This window comes from Stegostoma tigrinum, chromosome 24 (assembly GCF_030684315.1).
Source record: "Stegostoma tigrinum isolate sSteTig4 chromosome 24, sSteTig4.hap1, whole genome shotgun sequence".
NCBI classification, from domain to species: Eukaryota; Metazoa; Chordata; class Chondrichthyes; order Orectolobiformes; family Stegostomatidae; genus Stegostoma; species Stegostoma tigrinum.
Genome location: NC_081377.1, coordinates 5,494,847 through 5,510,752, shown reverse-complemented (window position 1 = coordinate 5,510,752; position 15,906 = coordinate 5,494,847).

The window sequence follows — 15,906 nt, the reverse complement described above, 5'->3', positions numbered from 1 at the left end:
AAATTCTGCGAGGAATCCACTGGAATTATATGTGGACGTCTCCATCCTGGTGCAGCACAAACTCAAGAAAACCTTTGGCAGTTTAGTTTTAAATGATTTCAGAGTGTCAATTTAACTACATTAATTCTTTCCCTTCAACTGGTGGTTCAAATCACAGACATGAATACCCACTTTGTTGTGTCCAGTGTTTGGGTGATGTTCCCTAGTTTGCTACAGTTCTCACTGGACAAGTCTAAAGCCTTCAGCTCCATGGTGAGGAGTGATGACCTGGTACCCCATATTTGTTTACTAGTCTCTGAGTTGGTTTCAATAAGGTTATTGAGTCATAGAGTCATACAGCATGGAAACAGGCCTTTTGATCCGATGCTGACAACGTTTCCCAAACTTAACTAGTCTCACTTGCCTACATTTGGCCACATCCCTCTCAACCTTTCCTGTCCATGTACCTGTCCAAATATCTGTTAAATGTTGCAATTGTACCTGCATCTACCACTTCTTCTGGCAGCTCATTCCACATACAGACCACCCTCTGTGTGAAAAAGTTGCCCCTCAGGTCCCTTTTAAATCTTTCCTCTCCTACTTTACACCAATGACCCTCTAGTTTTGAAACCACACCCCCACCCCCACCCCTGGGGAAAAGACCTTGGTATTCCTCTCATCTATGCCCCTCATAATTATACGAATCTCTGTAAGGTCACCCCTCAGCTTTCTATGCTCCGGGGAGAAATTTTAAACAGGGTTGCTTCGCTTGTGAATATCTTTCCTCTAGACCCTTGCACATTCAAAAACACGCAAGAAGTTTGACGTCTTCCATATGAAAGCAGCCTAAAAATAAATTCACAAACATTTGCCCTCTCCACCACCAACACTCAGAGTGTACAAGATGTATTGCAGAAACTTACCAAGGCTCCTCAGACAGCGCCTTGCAAACTCAAATCCACTTCCATCTAGAAGGACAAGGGCAGCAGATACATGGGAACACTAAACCTGCAAATTTCCCTCCAAGCCATTCACTAACCTGACCTCGAAATATACTGCCATTCCTTAGTGCTGTTGGGTCAACAACCTGGAATTCCCTCGTTAAGGGCATTGTGGGTATACCAAATCAAATAGACTGCAGAGGTTGAAGATGCAGCTCACCATCGCCTTCTCAAGGACAATTGGGATACACCACAAATACTGGGCCAGTGTGTGTCACCCCACCACCGGAATGAAGACCGAACTAAAATGTAGTAACACAGCTACTCGCTCTTTTTAAATGAAACCCTCGGAGAGATTTCAAAATAAATGTTACTTGAGAAAGTGCTCAAGGAAGATGACTTGCCTCAAAGGTTATTTTCAAACCTCTACCTGCAAATGAACAGTGAAAGCTAAACCTGGCTTTAAACCACATTCAAAGTCCTCAGCAATGGCTTGCTGCCCTTGTACAGCCTGGCCGCTGCTAGGAAAGGTCAGTGATTGAAGTGTAAACCAGCAAAATGCTGTGCAACCTCTCTCGTGAGGTGTAGTGGGCAGGTCAAAGGGCAAAGGGTTGCTCAGCAATCCTCCAGATGGCCGTTCCTAGTAAGCACTTCAACTTGTTGTTAAAGGAGTTGGAGGACACTAGGGCTCAATATCATAGAATCCCTACAGTGCAGAAGCAGGCCATTTGGCCCATTAAGTCCACACCAACCCTCCAAAAAGTACCTGCCCCACTACCAGCAATCCTACACTTCCCAAGGTTAATCCACCTAGTGTGCATATCCCTGGGTACTATGGGTAATTTAGCCTGACCAATGCACCTACCCTGCACATCTTTGTTCCGAGTAGGATCACTGGACTCAAAACATTAACCCTGCCTTTTCCTTCACAGACTCTGCCAGACCTGCTGGGCTTTTCCAGCAACTTTGTTTTGTTGCTGCACATCTTTGGACTGTGGGAGGAAACCAGAGCACCCAGAGGAAGCCTGCACAAACATGGGGAGAACTTGCAAGCTCTACACAGACAGGTGGATAAGGTGGGAACTGAACCTGCACCCCTGGTGCTATGAGACAGCAGTGCTAACCAAGGAACCACAAGCTGATGTCGCAGCCCAAGACCCGATTTGCATCACATCTGTAACTCTTTAGAATCTGAAGGATTTGTGGAAAAGTTCCCAGTACAAAGCATGCCAAGTTGAATTGAAAATAAAGCACACTAAAACAGAACCCATAGAACGGAAGGCACTCACAGTAACACACATTCTGCAACACATTTCTTAATTCCCACTCGTGGTGCTCCCAATGTTTATGAATGGGCTCTAACAGGGCAATATTAACACATGGAAACTTTGCAAGTGAGGTTTGATCTTATTAAACAGCCTGCTCTTAGCATCTGCTGCATGATTTTTACCAGCTTTATTTTGCATGATGTTGGCACTAATTGATGAGACAGAATGAGCTTCGAAGGAGTTGGAAATCTCAATGGAAAACCAACAGAGCATTTCAAATCCCTGGGTGTGAAAGCATTTGTCTCCTGTAGAGCCTCATCCCATCTTGGAGAGCCTTGGGTTATTTTCCTTAGATAAAAGGCGCCATATCAATACAAGTTGTTGCTTTGCTCTAAAGGAACACAGATGGAGCAATTAAAATTGGAAATGTGGTTGGATACTTTAGAAATAAACAAAAATATGGATAAATGGCAATGTGCTTTAATGATCAGCTCAAATTCTCTACTGATTCATACACTCCCAACAATTCCCAAGTCAAATATAAACACTGTTTGTCAGTCTGAGATTAATTTTAATAATGCAAAATAGCAACATGTTTATTTATGAAATGTTCACTGGGGCAGTTCTTTGAAGATTTATATCTTCTCTAAAATAACACTACAATCTCCAAGCAACTGACACATTGCACTTCATTAAAATCTTCACAGTAAAAATGTTCCCTATCTCTAACAGTGGAATGTTATACTGATAAAAAGGCAGAATATGCCCCTCAAAGTGAGTGGGCTCAACAACACAAGGTATGAAAATCTTCTGAAGAAGGTACAGACCTGAAACGTCAGCATTCCTGTTCCTGTGATGCTGCCTTGCCTGCTGTGTTCCTCCACCTTGTTATCTCAGACTCCAGCATTGGCAGTTCCTACTATCTCTTTGAAAGTCATATGCCTCAATGAAGCAGTGAAAGGGATAGGAGAGAAAGGAGAGGGGTAGAAATGTCTCTGGGAGTAAGGGATTTCGGAGCTTTGGATGTGGAAGTGGGATAAAGGAACGCAGGTCAAGCAGGAAATGGTGGCAGATTCTGGGCCACTAAAACATTTCAGAAGTACTTAGATGAACATTAGAGTGCCTTGGCCTACAGGTCTGTGGGCTAAGTGCCGTGAAATGGCATTGGAGTAAATAGGCGCTTGATCACTACCATACACATGATGGGCCAAACGGCCTGTTTTTTGTGTTGTATTATCCAATGACTCTGTGCCTGTCATGCAGTTGACTCTTAACTGCCCACTGGAAAAGCCAAGCAAGCCTTTCATTTTAAGGTCAGTTAAGTATGTTGCTGACCAACGATGCCCATTATCAATGAAGGAATTGGGAAAGAGAAACAATGGTAGTGAGTTCCTATGGATGCAGTTCCACTTCTGTGGTGGCAAAGCAAAAGCAATCTTGGAAAAATAAGGCCTGTAACAAATACGTCAATCAGAAGTCTGTAATTTCCCTCAATTTCTATCATTGTATTCGTAGCTGTTAAACTGCACCCTCTAAGTTTAGGCAAATAAATCAGTTGGTAATCTCACAGGTTGTTGAGCCAGAAGCATAGAAAACAGGAGCAGAAACAGGCCATTTGGTCCTTCAACCATGTTTCGCCATTAATTATGATCATCCAACTCGATAGCTCGTTCCTGCTTTTCCCTCATATTCTTGCTACATACAACTCCTTCTTGAAATCATGCAATGTTTTAACCTTGACTGCTTTCTGTGATAACGATTTCCACTGGCTGACCTCTCTGGGTGAAGAAATTTCTTCTCATCTCTGTCCGAAATGGTTTACACCATGTCCTTAGACAGTGATCCCTGGTTCTAGACTTCCCTACCATTGGGAACATCCTTTCTGCATCTAACCTGTCTCGTGCTGTTAAAATTTAATAGGTTTCTTTCAGACCAAAACTGCACACAGTATTCTAGCCCCTGTACAATTGCAGAAAGGCATCCTGACTCCTGTATTCAAGCTCTTTCACTTAGAAGGCCAACAAACTATTTGCCTTCTTCATCACCGGTTGCACCAACGTGTTTACTTGCAGAAATGGGTGTACAAGGACACCCAGGTCTTGCTACCCATTCCCTTCTCTCAATTTATAGCCTCAGGTAATAATGCTCCTCATGCTTGTGCAGCAGCACTGATATCTGGTTCTAGAAGTAACTGCCACAAACAGACTTCAGAGGCTGGTGCACTTGTTAAGGTAATTTGAGGGAAATTATTTGTTAAGATAATTTGAGTGTGACCATCTCTCCCTACATGCTATTCACAATACCTTTACAGTGCTCCACAGTTTCCCAGACACTGGCCCAGTGCAATTCACTCAGAGGTAGTAAGAACTGCCGATGCTGGAGTCAGAGCTTACACAGAGTGGAGCTGGAGGAACACAGCACAGGTGCGTTCAGGTAGGGAGCGGTGGAGATTGGTTAGTGAGGTGGGAGGAGCAGATAGGTGGGAGAGAAGATGGACAGGTTGCAGCTGAAGACATTAACTGCATGCATGCTGACCTACATAGGGCAGGAGGAGCGCCCCACTGCATTACTCTCTCCTGCCCTGGCTTAGCTCTTTAAATTAAACTTCTGGGAAAATGTTTAATTTAAAATACTATCCATTACAATTGGTGCTTTTATTTGCCAATCCTCGTTATTGTGGGAAGTGCTGCTTTTCCTCGGGCCCTTGGATACTGAGGAGGGAGCAGGTAAATGGGCAGGTGTTGCACCTTTACCAGTTGCAGGGTAAGGTACTATGACGGTGTGGGGGATGTTGCTAGTAAAGGAAGAGCGGACCAGGGTATCCAGGAGGGAACAGTCCCTTTGGAAGGTGGGCAAGGGAGGGGAATATGTATCTGGTGGTGGTATATTGCTGGAGGTGGCAGAATTGGTGTCTGATGACCGTCTGGATGTGGATGCTGGTGGGATGGTAGGTGAGGATAAGGAGAACCCTATCGCTGTTGCAGGAGGGAAGAGAGGGGTCAGGGCAGATGTACGAGAGATGGGTCAGATCTGGTTGAGGGCCCTGTTGACAATGGTGCCAGGTGGTGCCAATTGGTTGAGGAAGAAGGTGGCTATTTCGGAGACTCTTGTTGAAGTTGGCCTCATCAGAACATATGTGTCGGAGATGGAGTAACTGGGAAAATGAAATGGAGTCTTTACAGGGAGCAGGGTGTGAAGATGTCCAGGTAGCTGTGGGTTTATAGAGGCTATTAGTGGCCAGTCTATCCCCAGAAATGGAAACAGAAATATTGAGGAAAGATGAGGAGTCAGAGATAGACCAGGTGAAAGTGAGGGAAGGGTGGAAATTGGAAGTGAAATCAGGCAATGATTCACTTACCTGACAGAGTTCCAGGTTCCCTGCCCATTGTGCGAAAAACTGCTTTTCATCCTGGATAGCTTACATCCAATGTAAGATTGCGCTCCCTTCTTGATTCGGTCCTCTCGTTTCTGTCTCTTATCTGTTGAACTCTTTGTTCAATTTAAATGCTTCAAATTTGATTACCTCTTAATTTTAGAAATTCAATGGAATACCGGTCAGGTTTTGACAAACTGCTCTAATGAGCGAAGTATTATTTTGGTGAAATTGCAATGGGTTAGGACCAGCAAGACTAAGCAAGAAATTGAATTTTTTAAATTTATTCGTTCATGGGAAGTAAGTGCTGTTGCTAGGTCAGCATTTATTGTCTATCCCAAATCTCCTGGTCTACACACTGCTGTTGGTTGGGAGTCACATATAAGCCAGGCCAGGTATGGATGATAGGTTTCCTTTCTGAAAAGGACACTAGTGACCCGGAAGGGTTTTGTGTGAGAATTGGCTTCAGTTTCATGGTCACCCCAAGGCTGACCTTTAATTCCAGATTTTTATTCAATTTACATGTCACCATCGGCTGTAGGGGGATTCAAATCAGTGTCCCAGAACATTGTACCGGACTTTTGGGTTCCTAGTCCACTAAAATTACCTGTACGTCCAAATTACAATAGTGTGCGACTTGGATCTGTCACCTTTTCTTTCTCAAGGTGCTTGAGTTTGCAAATTTGGAATGTACTGTCGTCGAAGTTGATGAATTGTTGCAGTGGATTTTACAGGTGGGTGTTGACACTGCCATTGTACAGTTTTTGGCAAAGGCAGTGGTAACGATATTTGAGTGAAAAAGTTGCTGGATTGGACCTGCGTAGTCTTCAGCTTCCTGAGTGCTGTTGGAGCTATCCTCATCCAGGCAAGTGGGAGTCTTCCAACACACTCCTAACTTTTCATTGGTGGAGACGTTTTGGGAATCAGGAAGCCACGGAATTCCCAGCTTCTGGTCTGCTCTCACAGCCACAGTGATTATGCGATCCATCGAGTGAATTGTCCCCGAGATATTGATTATGGAGGATTTTGCAAAGATAAAACCATTAAATGTCAAGGGGATAACAAGGTGTGGGGCTGGATGAACGCAACAGGCCAAGCAGCATCAGAGGAGCAGGAAAGCTGATGTTTCAGGCCTAGGCCCTTGTTCAGAAATGGAAGGGGACAGTCTTCAGAATGTCAAGGGGAGATGCTTAGATTTTTCTTTTGCTGGTCATGGTCATTGCCTTCCACTTGTGTGGCACAGGTGTTAGCTACCACTTATCAGCTCAAGCCTGGATATTGTCCAAATCTTGCTACACATGGGCACAGGCCAATGAATCATCTGATATCAGTGAAAGTTACTGAATGTAGCATTACAGTCAGTGAGCAACCCACTCCTGAGCTTTTGAGGAGGGCATTGATGCAACAGGTGAAGATGATTGAGCCTAGAACACTATCCTGCAGAGGTGTACTGGATCTGAATTGACGTTCCCTTAAAGATGTGGGGCTGCACAAGTGCGACGAGGGTCCGTGCATTTGAATCAACATGCTAGATCTGCTCACAGCATCGACTTCGGTTTGGGATGTTGCTATCATGAAGAGATTTCAGAGACATGTGCAGAAATAAAAAGCACTTGAGGGATTGTAGGTCTGAGATGACTGCTCTTCAACAGCCACAATGCTTGCCCTGGGTCTTTTTTCAGTTTTTGTTTACTGCCAGTACATATGAATGCTATGTAACAGTGCAAAAGGAGTAATTTCTCTCCATCGCTACTCCGGCTAAAAGAATAAAAGGAAACACTTTAATTTACACAAAAGCTTTCATGACCTCAAGACATCCCAAGCTCTTTATTGCCTATAAAATGCTTTTGAATTGTAGTCACTGTTGTAACATAGCAACACTTCATTAAGCACTTCATTGGAATTGGGACCTCCAATGTCCTGAAATGTAGCACATAAATATGGGCTCTTCCTTTATCTGATTTCAATGCTATTTACTGTGATTTTCTTTAGTGGTTTATGAATCACTAGAATCCCTTCTGAACCATCTCTGTGGCATCAACTTGTGGTTGTTCTTTTCACATGAGCTCAGTTGGACATCACATGTCTGCAAAGCATTGTATGACGTTCCTGTCAATTTTAGACTTAAAGCTGATACCTTTTAAACACTTAAAAGTGTCGAGGATTAAGATAGCTGATATGGAAAACGATGCCTTCGTCTGTCCTACAGATTCTGTCAGGGTTACTGAGCATTTCTGAGACATCCTGTGTTTTAATACAAATAAAATAACCAAAATTATCTGCCAGCAGCATATTTGCTCTTTTGTGGATAAGGAGTATAGTGCATCCATCTCTGTTATTTTCACACTTAAACTGCTCATTAAATCCTGTGGGAACGCCTCTTTGTGTGTTTTTAAACTTCATAGCAATATGAGGACTGACTTGCATTTATATAGTACCTATTTAATCATTCCCCCAAAATGTTCCAAAGCACTTTTCAGCCAATCTAATACATTCAAGCTGTACTGCCCATTGCAATTAGGAAATTTGTTTGCAAAATTGTCAGAAATGTTCAGGTTCAGTGGTGCTGGTTGCAGGTTGTATATTACCTCGCATGCGAGGGAGAACACAACCGTTCTCATGCTAACTAGGGAATCCTATATGTTCAACTGGCAAGATGGATTGGCCATGTTAATTTTCCCATTGTGTCTAGGTGGATTAGCCATGGGAAATGTATGGTTACAGGGATGGAGTGGGGGTGAGCTGGCGTGTGGGCCTGCGTGGGATGCCGTTTGGAGAGTCGGTGTGGACTTGATGCACTGCATGATCAGCTTCCACATTGCAGGGATTCTATTATTCTATGAACTGAAAAGGCAGATTTGGGACTCCGTTTTCAAGTCTCAACTGAAAGGCTGTTACCTCCGACAAAGCAGCATACCCTCTGTACTGCATCAGACTGCTCATTTTTAGTTTATATTTATGATACTGGAGTGGGACCGAGAGCTAATAGAGATCTACAGTTAATGCATGACTACTAATATCCACTGAGTGAAGGTATAGCCAATGTCTATATTTACTCATCCTACAGGAATTTGTAGAAATATGCTGTGTACCTTGCTGTCAGCTGAGGAACAGTGCAATTGTACCGATATAATTGACATACATTGATATCATTTTTGGAACTTAATTTCAAAATAAAAGTGGATGGGTGTTTGTTACTTCTCTGATGGTTTTTTTGAAAAAAAAAGTCAAGCTCAGAGAGTTTTTCCTGAACAGTGATTAAATCTAGCATCTCCCATCATCATCATCATTGCCATCGGAGGTCCCTCTCAGATGAGGATGACTTTCTTCCACTCTCAGGGGGAGCCTATAGCTGGCTGTACAGACCAATATGGCTACTGCAGGCTCTGTTACATATAGGGGCAGGAGGTGGTCCGATGGAACTCAAATGAGCAAGATCGGAGTAATTTCTCTCTCCTTGACCCTCTATAATGGATAGTGTTAGGAAACAGTTGAAATTTTGTTTTACTGTATGATTTAAATCTTGTCAGATCTCTATTTTGATCACTTGCTTTTTATTTCTAAGTTATACTGTATAACAAGTCTCTGTGCTGATGTTAGAGAAATTCTGCCACCTCGTGTGAATATTTCTTAATAACTAATTGCCACTTTACCTAATTAAAACAAGAAAGGATTCATCAAGGCATCGAGCTAGATGAACACAGCAGGCCAAGCAGCATCAGAGGAGCAGAAAAGCTGACGTTTTGGGCCTAGACCCTTCTTCAGAAATTTCTGAAGAAGGGTCTAGGCCCGAAACGTCAGCCTTCCTGCTCCTTTGATGCTGCTTGGTCTGCTGTGTTCATCCAGCTCCACACCTTGTTATCTCAGATTCTCCAACATCGGCAGTTCCTACTATCTCTGAAAGGATTCAAGTGAGGTTTCATTCTGGGATCTTACTTTTCCAGCATTTGCTATCTGGGATCATGCCAACTAATACCAACTGAAGGACATATTTTCAGACTATTTTGAGCTCTGAGGAAGGGTCACTGGACCCGAAACGTTAACTCTGTTTTCTTCTTCACCGACCTGCTGAGCTTTTCCAGCAACTTTGTTTTTCTTCCTGACATATTTTCACAAATTGGCAACAGAGAAGAGCCAGTCAGCCAAATTAGCTAACAGCTACAATTGTTTATTTTGTGGTATTCTGAAATGGTGCAATGCCATTTTTATCCCCAATAACTCTGAAATGATCCAGTGTTCAGGAGTAACATGCACAAATATGGCAATGAATAGCTTGGCAGCTTCAGAGTACAGGGCATACCACAGAGTTTACAATAACGGCCAGAGAGAGAAATGCAAACGATGTTCATGGGTGGGGAAGCTCTATTCAAACAGAATAGAAAATGCCACATGTTGCAACATGCCACTGACAGAGGTCAACACATACAAAGAGACAATAAAGATGCCATTCATCACACCATGTTTGTACTGGTTGGAAAAATTGACCGAGCTGAATCCCATTATTCCATAGTCCTATCATCTACCTCAAGCTCATAACTAAATATTTTATAACTGAGGATTCTGCATAAAAAGACCACGGTCTCAAGCCACACATCTTTGGGAGGCCAAGCAATCTCAAACATAGAATATCCAAGGAAAAAGAAATTGTGGCTGTGGGAAAGGCAAAAGGAGAACCAATGAAGCCAAGTCTCTGTGCTGATGTTAGAGAAATTCTGCCACCTCGTGTGAATATTTCTTAATAACTAATTGCCACTTTACCTAATTAAAACAAGAACGGATTCATCAAGGCATAGAGCTAGATGAACACAGCAGGCCAAGCAGCATCAGAGGAGCAGAAAAGCTGACGTTTGAAGAAAATCTCAAAGTTAAGGAGGTTAAGGAGAAAAACTTGAAAAAAAAAGTGAAGTTCTACTAAAATGTGCTCAGTCGCTGCAGCGAGCTAGAAAACAGAGCCAAGGGCTGGATAGCAGTGAAGCCACATGCAGTGAGGCAGATTACAGTGGGGGCAAGAACAGTTCCAGGGTTTGGAAGAAATGTGGAAACCAATCTTAGAAACATTCCATGCAATCAAGAGATCACACCAGGCCTGAGTACTGGAAGGAAAGATTAATCACATATAGGACAGCTTGAGGCATGGATAAATAAAACATGGAAGACCAGATCAATAACTTACTTTAGGCTGTGAGCACCACCACTAATGATGTCTAAGCAAGACAGAGCATTGATGAGACTACAACTTCTTAAGAGGAGGTACTGAAGGCATTTCATTGGGATTCATTGGAATTTAATTATTGAATGTCTGAAGGTTAATAGATGAAAGTCAGGGCTAGGTGAAAGCACGGATAAATTTATTAATGATCTCCTCAGGCTGGTAGAATAATGCACTCATCAAGGATTAAAAGCAGAATTAATTTGGATCATAGTCAGGCTTACAGATGAGATGTTATCAGACATCTTGCAGATGAAGGACAAATCAACTCTGGAGAAATGGCTTTAGTCACAAAGCAGACTGAATTGAGTATTCGATCAAAGGGAAAGTGAAGGCCCCTGGGGAAAAAAAATTGAGTGAGGTAATTTATGTTGTAGACCACAAAAGAGGAAATGCACAAAACATCAGTTTGCCCAAAATGGGAAAGTTATCATTATGCAATGCTTCCAGAGTGATGTGAACAAGCCACATAAATGCAAAGAGCATCCAGCAAGGACAGCAGAGTGCCCAACTGTGGAAAGATAGGTCACTCTAAAAGCAGACTGCCATTGTGAAAACAGACAATTGGCAAACAGAGACTGAAGGGTATCTTGCCATGACAGAGAATGAAGCTTCAGCAGTAACATTGGCATCTGAAATTTTTATCAGACTCTGTTATGGGATTAAGGTTCAAAATCAAATTAGACCATAAATCATCACTCTTCTGAGCTTGAAAGAAACTGACAAGGTCCCATTCAGAATTCAATGGTTCACATTAAGATTCAATCCTTAAATATATAAAGGGAAGGTAGCAAGCAACAGCAGACATGCTTCCAACAAAACCAACAAGTGGAGCTGCACAGGAGCATGTAGCCTCAATTAGAGAGAGCTTCAGAAGGCTAGACATCCTTCAGTACTCATAAATTACTAACTATTACTACTACATAAATCAAGATATAAGAAATTAGGCAAGACCAAGAATGGGACGAGGAATGTATTCAAATCCAGAGATATTGTCCAGAAGGATGGCCAGATTGTTACATCCAACGGTCTGACACTACATCTGTACTCTGACCAATGACTCACTAGTCTGTCAAGGTTGGTCACAACAACAGCTCTTTGGTCTGATATTCTCAAAAACCTCACTGAGGACATTTAGTGATTACATTGTGGCATGTGAGGATGCAAAAATCAGACTTTTGGACAGGTACATGAATTGGAAAGGTTTAAAGAGACTTGGAATGAACACAGGCAAATGGGATAGTAAGAACTGCCGATGCTGGAGTCTGAGATAACACAGTGTGGAGCTGGAGGAACACAGCAGTCAGGCAGCATCAGAGGAGCAGGAAAGCTGACGTTTTGGGTCAGGGCCCTTCTTCAGAAAATGGGGAGGAGAAGGAAGCTCTGAAATAAATAGAGAGGGGAGGGGCCGGAGATAGCAGGTAGGTAGTGGTGGGGATTGGTCAGTGAGGTGGGAGGAGCGGGTTGATGGGATAGAAGCGAGACAGGTCAAGGAGGCGGGAATGAGAGGGAGTGGGTGGTCTTGGGATGAGGTTGGGGTGGAGAGATTTTGAAGCTAGCAAAGCCCACCTTGAAACCATTAGTTGTAGGCTTCTGAGGCAGAACATGAGGGGCCCTTCCTCCAGTTTCTGGGTGCCACTGGAGGAGGCCCAGGATGGCCATCTTGCCCAGGGACTGGGAGGGGGAGTTGAAGTGGTTTGCGACGGGAAGGTGTTGTCATTTGTTGCGGCCTGAGCGTAGATGCTCCACAAAACAGTCTCCAAGCCTCTGCTTGGTTTCCTCGATGTAGAGGAGGCCTCACCGGGAACAACGGATACAATATACCACACTAGCAGATGTGCAGGTGAACATTTGTTTGATGTGGAAGGTTTTCTTGGGGCCTGGGATGAGGGTGGGGGGGAAGGTGTAGGGGCAGGTGTAGCACTTCCTGCGGTTAAATAAAGATTTCTTGCTTGAAAAGATCATGGAGGCAACATACTTTAGGGAGACTAAATGGTGCCACACTTAGAATGCACAACAAAAAAAGGTGTACCCCTGGCAGTTCCATCTTCCCCAAAACCAATTTCAATCCCCCTGGAATCTTTCAACATCTGTGCAGCCGCACATTCACCTTCCATTTATGACCTCATCAGTGAGTGAGACAAGGGGGAAACTGTGAAGGTCTATCATTTCTTATCAACTCCCTAAAATCATCTTGCAGGACCTTATCCATTTTTACAGCGATATCACTGGCACCGACCTCTGGCTGTTCACCCCACACCGCAGGATGAGCTGACATATTTGATCCTGGCACGATGGAGGTAACATACCATCCTGGAGTCACATCTCCAGCTTCATGTTTTCAAAATTGTTGAACCCTCTAATACTATTGCTTTTCCTAACTTTCTTGACTGCAACCCTTGACGGCCTGAGCTGTTAATGATATCTTGTGGTCATATCTGCGGTAGTAGTTCCTAGAGAGCTAAGTGCTGGTTGGAGAGCATGTTGCACTCAGGGGGTCTTGCAAGGCCTATCTGTTTCTCCTTGTCTATCTGACAGTCACCCATTGCTTCTCTACCTCTGCACACTTAGCGACCACCTCCAGAGATCAGCTTTTGTGTAACCCTCAGCCACGTGTTTGCACTGTCATGTTGCCAAAGCTCCAGATTGTGGCCTTTTCAGCCCCTGGGACTGCCCAGGCCATAAGAAGCGCCCAGAAGACATTGGATATACATTTGAAAGATGCTGATGCGCTGTTAACTCTCTCTAGATTAGCCTAGCTACAATTACCAGTATGTCCTCTAATCTAGACAAAAAAAATCAACCATCTTGCACTCACATATCTCTGATAATTGTTGATTAAAGACTGTTTTTAACAAAGAAATAAATCCCTTAAAATTTAGTCACCTCAGTTTATCAACTTATAGAGCAACACCTGGGTATTTGTTTTCATTGTCGGATTACATGCTTCCTGAAGAAATGGGGGCATGCATATTCTAGACTACTGCACCTGAGGAGCATTTCTAATATTATGCAAAAAGACTCTTTTTGTCTATCTCCCTCTAGCTGGCTGCTTATCTTCTGATCCGTTTTGCAGCTGTTTAGGATTCTAATGAGTTGGCCTATTTCCCAATTGTCAGATAAAGACAATTCAAACCACTAAACTGTCTTTAATTTTACAGTGTTATTTGTTAAGATGCCAGAAAACAAATCGACTGTTCATGAAATAGGTAGGGCTAATGTGGTTGGGGTGAGAGTTAAGGCATGTGGTAGTGTGGGAGATGGGGCAGCTGGGTGTTAAGACAAGACTGAACAGTGTATCCCAGCTGACCCAAGACAATTGGCAGTGCCACATGGAAAGAAATATTGCAAGATTGAGGATATTGTCGGAAATAGTTAATGTTGAAAATCTACCTTGGCAAGAAATTGAAAAAAAGATGCGTTGAAGGCCTCTGAAGGTCATGAATAAAAGCAAAGATGTGTGAATCAACAGTCACATCAAAGAATCCACAGTTCCATTATGATATAGACAACAGACACAGCAGCCTATTGGAACCCTGTTTTTTATTGACAGATGTGAGGGTGAAGTCTTCAGTGCAAGAACACAATGAGCCCCAAAACATCAGATAAACTCACATGTTATCAGCTTTAACCTTGTGATTTAAAAGCCTGTAGTTTGTAGGTGGATGGAGGCAAGGAATTCTATGGCTTTAAATGTTTGAGAAAGAACGATTTTGAGTTGGAAATGGTAGCATTATTCTTGACATCAACACAATGTAGACATAGGGGGTTGGTGAAAAATATGCAGAACAAGAAGGAGGGGAAATTTATTGAGGATGGAAATAGAGACCGAGGAGAACATTTGTAAAACAGAGTATGAGTTTGGAGTTTAGATACCAGATAGACTTCCCTTTTGTTATTGAACTATCAGTAACCTTTGACAAGGTTGGTCACACCATTCACCAGCAATGTCTTGCCAACATTATCCAGCTGGTGGGACTGCTTCATTCTTATACATCCAATTGTAGTCAGAGAATCACTGACAAAGCCTTCACTTCCTGCCCCCCAATCTTTGCCTCTGGTACACACCTTCATTGCATCTTGTCCATTCAGCCCACTAAGTCTGCTCCACCATTCAATGAGATTATGGCTGATCTGATAATCCTCAGTTCTGCCTTTTGCCTTTTCCCCGTAATTCTGAAGGATTAAAAAAATTGTCTGTCTCAGCCTTGACTATCCCTAATGACACAGCCTCGACAAGCCTCTTTGGGAAAGCTTTTCCATAGATTGGCAACCACTTGAGAGAAGAAATTCCCTCTGATATCTATCTCAAATGTGTGGCCCCTTATTCTGAGATTTTTCCCTGTGGTCCTGGAGTCTTCCACAGTGGGAAAAAAAACCTCTCTGCATTTGCCTTGTCAAGCCCCCAAAATAATCTTGGATGTTGCAATAAGGTTACCTCTCATTCTTCTAAATTCTAAGAGTACAGGCCCAGTCTACTTAATATCTCCTCATAAGACAGTCTCTCCAAACCTAGTAATAGCCTGGTGAACCTTCTCTGGGCTGCCTCCTATGCCAGTATATTGTACTTTAGTTAAGGGTCCCAACACTGTTCACAATATTCAAGCTATATGACTCCCCAATATTGGCCATCCTGAAATGCCTCCCTTATCTAAATTTTCCATCTTCTATTAATTTCCTAATCTTCCATCCATGCTAATAAGGTCTTGCTTTAGCAAGTCATGTAATATATGGTGCCTTATCAAATGCCTTCTGAAAATCCAAATATACTCCATGCACTGTTAACATTTTATCTGTTTTGCTTGCTACCTCCTCAAAGAATTCCATTAAGGCATGTGGTAGCCTCATCAGGCCTGATAACCCCTTCATAAAGCCACATTGACTTTGCATATCATATCATGCATTTCTAAATGCATGGCTGTTACACCCTTTATAATTCCTGTAGGGTTGGCAGGTGCAGTCTAAGGGCTAATGGTGAATTTCTGCAGTGTATTTTGTATTGGGTAAATGCCAGTGTTGCAACTTGACTGGAACAGCTTGCATGAGTGGGTGGCAAGGTTTGGAGCTCAAGTCTTTACTATTGCTGGAATGTTGTCAGGGTCCTTTGCATTTCTCTTATCCAGCACTTTCAGCTGT